Source organism: Phoenix dactylifera, unplaced genomic scaffold, assembly GCF_009389715.1.
Source record: "Phoenix dactylifera cultivar Barhee BC4 unplaced genomic scaffold, palm_55x_up_171113_PBpolish2nd_filt_p 000933F, whole genome shotgun sequence".
NCBI lineage: Eukaryota > Viridiplantae > Streptophyta > Magnoliopsida > Arecales > Arecaceae > Phoenix > Phoenix dactylifera.
In genome coordinates this window covers 125,299-134,329 of record NW_024068292.1, presented here as the reverse complement: position 1 = coordinate 134,329, position 9,031 = coordinate 125,299, and the positions used below count along the sequence as shown (strand labels likewise).

At 41.3% G+C, this 9,031-nt stretch overlaps 1 non-coding gene across 1 annotated transcript; it reads right to left on the bottom strand.

Moving 5' to 3' along the window:
• Positions 1 to 7,540: 7,540 nt before the first annotated feature.
• On the bottom strand, positions 7,541 to 7,646 carry LOC120107633. Its single transcript, XR_005509341.1, has one exon. It is a non-coding gene; the product is annotated as a small nucleolar RNA R71 (small nucleolar RNA).
• Positions 7,647 to 9,031: the final 1,385 nt, after the last annotated feature.

Genomic DNA, 9,031 nt, shown 5'->3' with positions numbered 1-9,031 from the left:
AACCTCAAGTTTTGCAATTGCTTGCGCATGGAATTGGTTAGTCTGGGCTTGGGCTGTATTGGTCTGTTGTTGTTGCTTGATAAAATCTTGTTGTTGTTTCATCATATTAGCCATCATGGTTTCTAATTGTGAAGGTTGCTGTGGGATAGGGGCATTATAAGGCGGTACAGATGGAACCAAAGGTTGGTTCATTTGTGGTGGACCTATCCTGGGGAAGTTGTTCTGAAAACCTGGTGGACCACCTTGATGTTGAATAGGTTCATTTTGCTTGTATGAGAAATTTGGGTGGAACCTATTATCAGGGTGATAAACTGGGCTGAACAAGTTGGGAGTGGGCTTCTTAAAGGCACTATATGAATTTAGAGCATTCGCTTGCTCGGCCTTTATGTTAGGCAGACTAGGGCAGCACTCCACTAGATGCTCAGGACTGTTACACAAAACACACAAACTATATGACTCGTGATCCACTTTCATGACGGGATTTGACTCTTTGTATGAACTCGAACTAGTGGAAACAGTGAAAGCATCAAACTTTTTACTCAAGTTGTTCATTCCAGCCACCAGATTGGACATGACATTTTTGAGTTCTGGGTCTGCTTTCATTTCATAATTACCTGGTTTTCTAGACCCAAACTCATCTCTAATTACTTCCTCACCATAGCTACTCCAATTTTGGGCATTTTCAGCTAAGTCAACAAGAAATTCATAGGCTTGATCCGGGGTTTGGTTCATGGACCTACCCTTGTGCATGGACTCAATCATGTTTCGATGTGCTGGAGGTAATCCTTTATAAAAGAAGTGGACCAGATCAGCCTTATCAAGCCCATGGTGTGGGCATTTGACCAACAAGTCATGGAATCTTTCCCAAAGTTGGGAAAATTCCTCCTCAGATTTTTCTCTAAAAGTTCTTATGGCATCCTTAATTTTTTCAGTTTTTACCATGGGATAGAACTTAGCCATGAACTTTCTAGATAGTTGTTCCCATGATGTGATGGAATTTGAAGCAAGGGAATATAGCCATGCAGCGGCACGATCCTCTAAAGTCATGGGAAACAATCTTAATTTAATACCCTCTTCATCTAAGTTTTGATTTCTAAACGTTTGACAGATTGTCAAAAATTTGTTCAGATGAATGTAGGGTTGTTCACTCTCGAACCCATGAAACTTGGGTAACATGTTTATTGTTGCAGCCCGAATCTCGAATTGGGCTGCATTATTAATCGGTAATACTATGCAGGTAGGGGGACTAGCGGATGCGGGTGCAAACAATTCATTCAGGGTTCTAATATGTTCACCCATTGTAGAGATCGACTGTTGGTTTACAGTTCGCAGGTTGTGATGAAAAGTTCTGTCAATCTCAGGATCAAATGGGGTTAACTTATCCCTTAATGACCTTCTACCATGCATACATTTTCCACAACTTAATTAGACTCAATTTTTTAAACGAAATCCTAAAAGATAAGAAGAAGGGCTAGACCAAGATGACCACAATCAACACCACACAACAATTTGACCCTATTAGTCTTAGAGCTAAGTGAGGTTTAGTAGCTTCTTAAATCTAGTTGCACAGAGATGTATCAGGTTAAAAAGTTCCTGAAATTCTCTCCTAGATTAGACAGCTCCTAATCTCCCTTTCAAATTAAGCTTGAGCTTACCAGTTAACCAATCCAGTAATCAGTGACCAGAAAAGTCCCGGGGTGTGTGGTGGTGCCAGAAGGGATACACCGATACCACAATACCCGTAACAGTTCTCACTGTTGTAAAACTTTCCTAGACATCACCAATTACTAAATCCTCACTGGAGTGGCTTTCAGCCGCTTCTTTCCAAGAGCCTAATTGAGCTCGAAAACCCTAAGGCCAACGTCTAATTTGATTTTAATTTAATTTGGCTTAGGATAAATATGCAAGGTGGTGATTTTTGGGCTAAGGACAGGTAATGACTTCCCGACCTTATCTTTTTAATGGGTTTTGCCCTTAATTACTTTATGCAAATGCTTAATACTAAATGCAGCAAATAATCAATATTTTTTTAAAGTTCATGCAATGTCATTAGGTTGTACTGATTAAATGAGCAAGCAATTTTTTTATTTTTTTTTATTTTTCTTATTTTTTTAATTTTATGTTGTTTTTTTTTAATTTTTAATATAGGAATAACTTGAATGTAAAGTAAAACTAATCCTTATGCGTCAGTCAATCTCCGAATGCCCGTTGAATAAGCTCTGGAGATTACTCCGTGAGGATCCCCAATAAAGGTATGATAACCTCGGGGGATTGCACCTTATCAATTACTAGCAAAAATAATATTTTTTTGAATTTTTTAATTTAATTAATTTTTTTTTCACCTTTTTTTTTGAATTTCAAATTTCGAATCACAGAATTCAAATTTTGAATTTAAATTTTTGAATTTTTGAATTTTTTGTTTTAAATTTTTTTTCAAATTTTTTTTTTTACTTTTTTTAGAAAACTTTAATTTCGAATTTCAAATTTCAGAATTTAATAACTATGAAATTACTAACTGAAAATAATCAAAATAAGAAAATTAATAAAAATAAAAACTTACTACCGGAGTGCGATCACTCCGGGCATCCAAAATCCGATTTGATCTTCGTGATCGTTCTTGCTTCTCGATTTGCCTCCCCGGCAACGGCGCCAAAATTTGTTCGTCCTTTCCTGCCCACCTAAAAATATGCTAAACAGATCGTTGTTAGAACCGACGAACAAAGTTTAAATTTAATTTTTTTTACTCTTACCTTTTCTACTCGAAGAATAGCGGTTGTAAGAGGTCGATCCACAGGGAGGCGATTGGAGTTGCATAAAAATTAGAACGTTCACTCGGATTCAAAATCGATTTTTGAATAATAGAAGAAAAACATTATATCGGAGATGATGATGGATTCTCTAGTCTACCAAAAAATGATTTTTAATTGAAATTAACTAGACGACATGTACTCAGATTCAAAAAGCAAAAAATAAAGCTCTGGCATAAAATTAAAATGGATGAAACTAAGAGGATTGAAGCAAACATAAATTTCATAAAAGAAGATTTAATGTATTGCATAAAAGAAATTAAAATTTCAGCATAAATAAAATCTTAAAAGTAAAACACTCCACCAAAATAAAATTCTCTAAAGTTAAAACTTAAAATATTGTTCTTAATTAAAACTCAAACTCAAAACACATTGCTCTTAATTGAAATAACAATAAACATAAAACATTGCCCTTAAAAATAAAACTAAACATGAAAAGAAAAAGAAAAAGAATAAAAAAAAAACAAAACAAAGCACTGGCTCTGTTTGAAAACAGAGCATCAACACTTCTTCTTCCTCCAACCGAGCCGAGCACCCCCTGTTCCTCCTCTGTTTCTTTGGCTCAACACAGCACCACCCGAGAGCTCTCCTCTCTTCTTCTTCTTTGGACTCCGCCGGCTCCTCCCACTCCCAGCTCTCCTCCATCTCCTTGCCGACCTCCTTCCTTCTTATAGCCCGAAGGCTGGGAGAATCGCGGATCCGTGGACCGAGATCGACGGGATGATGGCATGGAAGCGGAAAGTGGGCGCTTGCTTCTTTGGGCCACAGATGCGGGATCGCCGGTGATTGCGGAAGAGGGGGCTGGGGCTTCCTTCTTCGGGTGCTTGACTGGAAGCGGGAGCTTGGATGCTAACGGCTGGGTGGATCGCGAAAGAGTAGATTCACGGAAGAGCTGGGATTTGGGACGGATGCCACGGGATGCTTGAAGATGGCGGCCTGATGCGGAAGGAAGGATCACGGGCTCGCTGGGAATCCGGAATGGGCGCACGTCTTGATGCATCGTGGGATCTTGGACACTTGGTTGAGAGGCGAGCTGGTGCGAGGAGCCGGACGCGATCGCTGGGATTCCGTTGCTGTGGCCGGAAGAGGAGGAAATGGGGATGCTGTGGCGTTGATGGGAGGCGGATCATCCGGGATCGTACGCGGAAGAGGAAGGATGCTGGGATCTTCCTTTGCCCTCGTGAGATGGAGGATTTTGGTTCGTCGCGGGTCATCTGTTCTGACTGGAGGTCAATTGCAAGTCTTTCAAATCATGGGTTACCCAGCACCTCATAGTTATGATATGGCCAAATTAGATTTGGCCAAAATTCTTTTCCAAAAGCACAAAGAATTTGGACCCGATTCGGATCCGAACCCGACTCAGACCCGACCCGATCTTCAACCGGGTCAGATCTGGGACGGGATTCTTTTTTAGTCAAATTTGTACTTAATGTGCATTTTATCTCTAATTTATGAAAATCTGTGCCAAACCCAAATATAATATTAATCCAGTGAATTTATCATTATCGGTTAGCAATAATACTAATTTAGGTGACATGTAGGTCGCACTTTTGTGCTCTCATCAGGGCTCGAGAATAATTTCAAGCAAATCAACGATCATGACCCACCTCAAATCCAAAGCCAATTCCCAACCAATTCCTTACCTGCCTTCATATAAAATTTATAATTTTAAAACAAAAATAATAATAATAATAATAATTGAATATCTATGATTCACTGTTCATATGAACAGTGTCCCATGAAAACACTATTCATATGAACAGTGTTACAAAAAAAAAAATAAAAACTAATCCCACTGTTCATCTTCTTCCTCCCTCCTTGCATCAGGGCCGTCCACCTTCCTCCCGTCGATCCCGCATCGATCCGCCGCCCGTGCCAACCCCAGCCCATTCCAAGCTCCATCGCGATGAGGCCATCAACAGCCCGCACGCGGTGAACACCGGTAATCCAGCAACCTCCCACGCCCGTCCGACTGCAAGCGGAATCCAAGCATCATGCCCAGCCATCCCTCCGCCTCTTCATCCGCCTGCATCCCCGCCTCCGCACAGCCGCCATCCCGGGCTCACAGATCACTCCCTTCCGTTTACAGCCGCAGCATCCCAGACCGGCCGCTCGTCCCAGCGTGTTCACAGCAGGATAAAATCTCCACTGTTCATCTTCTTCCTCCCGCGGTGGATCACAGCCGAGAATCAAGTCGCCACCCGATGATTCTCCCGTTCCAGCCACGAGCCCCACGCGGTGCAGCCAGCGACCGGATCTCCCGCTTCCTCTTCCGCCCGTGACGCCTCCGACCCAGCAATCGCCCTCCACCCGAGCATCTGCGACGTCTTTCCTTCCGGATTCATTCCTAGCACCAAGCCGTGATCGGCTCCCAACAGCCAGTAACCCAGCTCGGCATCCATCTCCAGCTCTGTCCCCGTCTTCTCCGAGATCCAGACATTCCGCATCTTCCTCCCATCGATCCCGCGGCCATCTCATCTTCTTCCGTCTACCTCCCGTCGATCCAGCGGCCAGCTCCATTTCCGGCCATCTACAATCAATCCGGCGCTCCACGAATCACTCCCAAGATCCAGCCATTCCACGTTAACGCCCTTCATCCTCTATAAAAGGAGGAGGGTGGCCATCAGCTTGAGGGAGCTCGGTTGAGAAGAAAGAAACAGGGGAGAGGCTCTGTTTCGGTGAAGAAGAAGAAGAAGAAAGCCGAGAGAAAGAAATAAAAAAAGAAGAGAGAGGGGAGGAAAGAGAAGAGTTTGTGATATTTTGGGAATAATGGGAGGTGATCAATTTCATTTGAAGATGGGAGGTCATCCGGAAGCTATGCTCGGCTAAACATCTAATCTAGGGCTGGATGAAGCCCTAGCAATGTATCAGGGCATTGTAGTTCTTATTTTCTTTATTATTTTGGAGCTTGTTTAAATTCTTATCTTCAATGAAATATCTTTTTATGATGTTTAAACTTTGAGCATGCCATTTACTATTCATGTATGCTAAAGTAGTCTAAGATGATCCATGCCTAGGAAGATGAGGTGTGCTGCATCCTAGATTAGCATACTTAGGTAGACACTTCATGCTATACCAAAGATGGATTTTCCTAACACTCTTTATGTTTTTATTTTAAAAGGCTTGTAGCCAAAATTGCATGCCTCTCCAAAAGATAAAAATTAAGAACACAATCCTTGATGTAATGCTATGTGGTGGATTCCAAACCCTAGATCTATTTACTTTGATAAATTCCAATCCGTACTCATAGTTTAATTTAGTTAAATCAAGTTAGCAAATTCTTCTTTTTGATTTATTTTTTTAAAAAAAAATAACCTATTCTTCAATCCCTGTGGACCGACACCCGTAATCACTATCCTACAGGATACGTGCTATTGTGTGGTTTATTTTCAAAATTGAAAGAACCGATCAATTTTTGGCGCCGTTGCCGGAAATTGCTAGCATAGTTATTTTTTCTATCATTAAAAAATTATTAATTAATTAAAAAAAAATTATTTTCTATTATTGTTACTTTTCTTATTTTTTTTTCTCTTCTACTATTTTTTTTTTTTCTTTTGGTCTTATTTGATTAGAAATCGAAGAGGAGATCTGGGCTATCAAAAAGGAATGCTTTGGAGGTTTGCTAAAAAAAAATTTTAAATTGCTGGAGAAATTTCCTTTGGTAACCTCTAAACCTTTCTTATTTAAATTAATTATTAGCTTGAAATTTTGTGGTGATTGTTTGATTTTAATTTTAGCAAAAGTGTGAATACATGCTTGATACACATACACAAATTGATCCACACATAGTAAGGGCAATCACCCCAACAAGATAAGAGCCGGATTTTATCACCGGACTCTTGCCCAATTTAGGTGAACTCAATCTCACATAGTGTCACTTTAATTAAAATCAATTAGACATTGGCCCCTAGGGACATTCGAGCTCAATAGGACGAAGATCACCGAAAGTTGCACCAATTTCGCTCTGTGGCTTAGTTGATGTCTAGGCAAGCTTTGTCCCTATAAGGAAGACAGTTCATCTGTTCGAGGCAAGTGGGTTTTAAGTGGGACCTTTGCGAACGCATCGTGACCCCTCCACTTACCTGGGAGCTTACCTGGTCAACTCGGTTCATTAGACCGGATTGGAGGCTTAGGTGCCCTCTTCAAACCAGTTAGGAGCTGTCTAGTGATTTTAGGACAAAGACTAGGATTGATATGCTTTTCTCTTTTATTGCATGCTTGATTGATCGAGTACTAGTGTATGCACGGTAGTCGTTCTAGAGTACAAAACCTATTACCTTTTGACCCTGATATAGAACGAACCCTTAGGAACATTCGAGCTAAGATCAAAACATTAGGATCATCCCCACCTCTTAAGATGGCTGAAGAACAACCCAAACTCCTGAGGGAGTACTTTACTCCCACCATTTACACTTCCCCATCTTGCATTCGATTACCTGAAGTAGCAGCGGTACAATATGAAATAAAGTCTAGTGTGATCCAAATGCTCCCATCTTTTTATGGGCTCACCAACGAAGACCCATATAAATACCTAGATGAATTCTTTGAGATTTGCACCACTGTCAAGATTCAGAACTTCACTGATGATGCTCTGAAACTTAGATTATTTCCCTTCTCCCTTAAAGATAGAGCCAAACAATGGCTGAATTCTTTAGAAGCCAATTCGATTCGTTCTTGGGATCAAATGCAACAAGAATTTCTTAAAAAATACTTTTCCATAGGAAGAACGAACCAGTTTAGACGTGCCATTACAAGCTTCTCCCAAACCGAGGGAGAAGAATTCCATGAAACTTGGGAGAGATTTCGGGACCTAATCCGTAAATGCCCTCATCATCAAATACCTAAGTGGCAGCTAGTGCAATGTTTTTATGATGGTTTGACTGAACGAAACCGTCAGATGATCGATGCTGCATGCGGGGGGACTTTCATTCTTCGAAATGAGCATGAAGCATGGCAACTATTTGAAAATCTTAATGAAAACTCCCTCCACCATGCTTCATGTTCTCGTCAAGCACCCCCGAATTTTCAAAGAAAAGGGGCCATTTGTGAAATAAGTCATTCTATGGACCTGTCTAGCAAGGTAGATGCATTGTCCCATAAGATTGACCAACTAATGATAGGAGGACATGTCGTTAGCTCTTCCCAAGCACAAGTATGTGCTATCTGTTCTAGCCCATCGCATCCTATTCATGAGTGCCCCTCAGCACCCCAATTCCCCGAACTCGTGCAAGAACACATCAATGCTGCCCAAACACAGCCCAGACCGGGTAATGACCCATTTTCCAATACATATAACCCGGGTTGGCGGAATCATCTAAATTTTTCTTGGAGGCAGCAAGCTTCGAATACTACCCAACCCTACTCCCAAAATTTTCAAAAGCCTCAGAATTTTCATCTCTACCGTCCCTCAAATCAATTTCAACACCCTCCTCCTCCAACCCAAAGAAATACAGCCTTTGAGGAGAAGGTGTTGACTGCCCTTCAAGGTTTGGAGGCAAACACACAACTATTGCACTCTCACACGCAATCAATTGCTAAGCTAGAATCCCAAATGGGTCAACTAGCCAATGCATTAAACAAACGAGAGGAAGGTAAGCTTCCAAGTCAACCAATGAGTAATCCAAGGGGACAATACGTGGCTCAAGGAACTCAACTAAATCATGAGCAAGCCAATGCTTTGACTACCCTGAGGAGTGGCCGTATAATAGATAAGAAGGTTGGGGAGGGTAACAATAAGAAAGGTGAAGAAGAGGAACAGACCATATCACATGAAAATTCAAAACCTTCTTCAGCTAGTCCACCATCTGCCACAACCCACATTCCAAAGGCTCCATTTCCTGAAGCACTTAATGCACCCTCTTCCTTTGGCAAGAAGGGAACTTCATTAGAAGAGATGATGGAGGTCTTCAAACAAGTTAAAATCAACCTCCCACTCCTTGATGCTATCAAACAAGTTCCCTCCTATGCCAAATTTCTCAAAGACCTTTGCACCCAAAAGCGGAAATCTAGGACACATGTGCCTAAAAAGGTCCTCCTAACTGAGCAGGTAAGTTCCATTCTCCAACACAACACCCCTCCAAAATTTAAAGATCCTGGCGCTCCCACTATTTCCTGTGTCATAGGAGATAACTTCATTGATCGAGCACTTTTAGATCTAGGGGCAAGTATGAATCTTCTACCCTATTCAGTCTATGAAAAATTTGGGTTGGGTGAATTGAAACCTA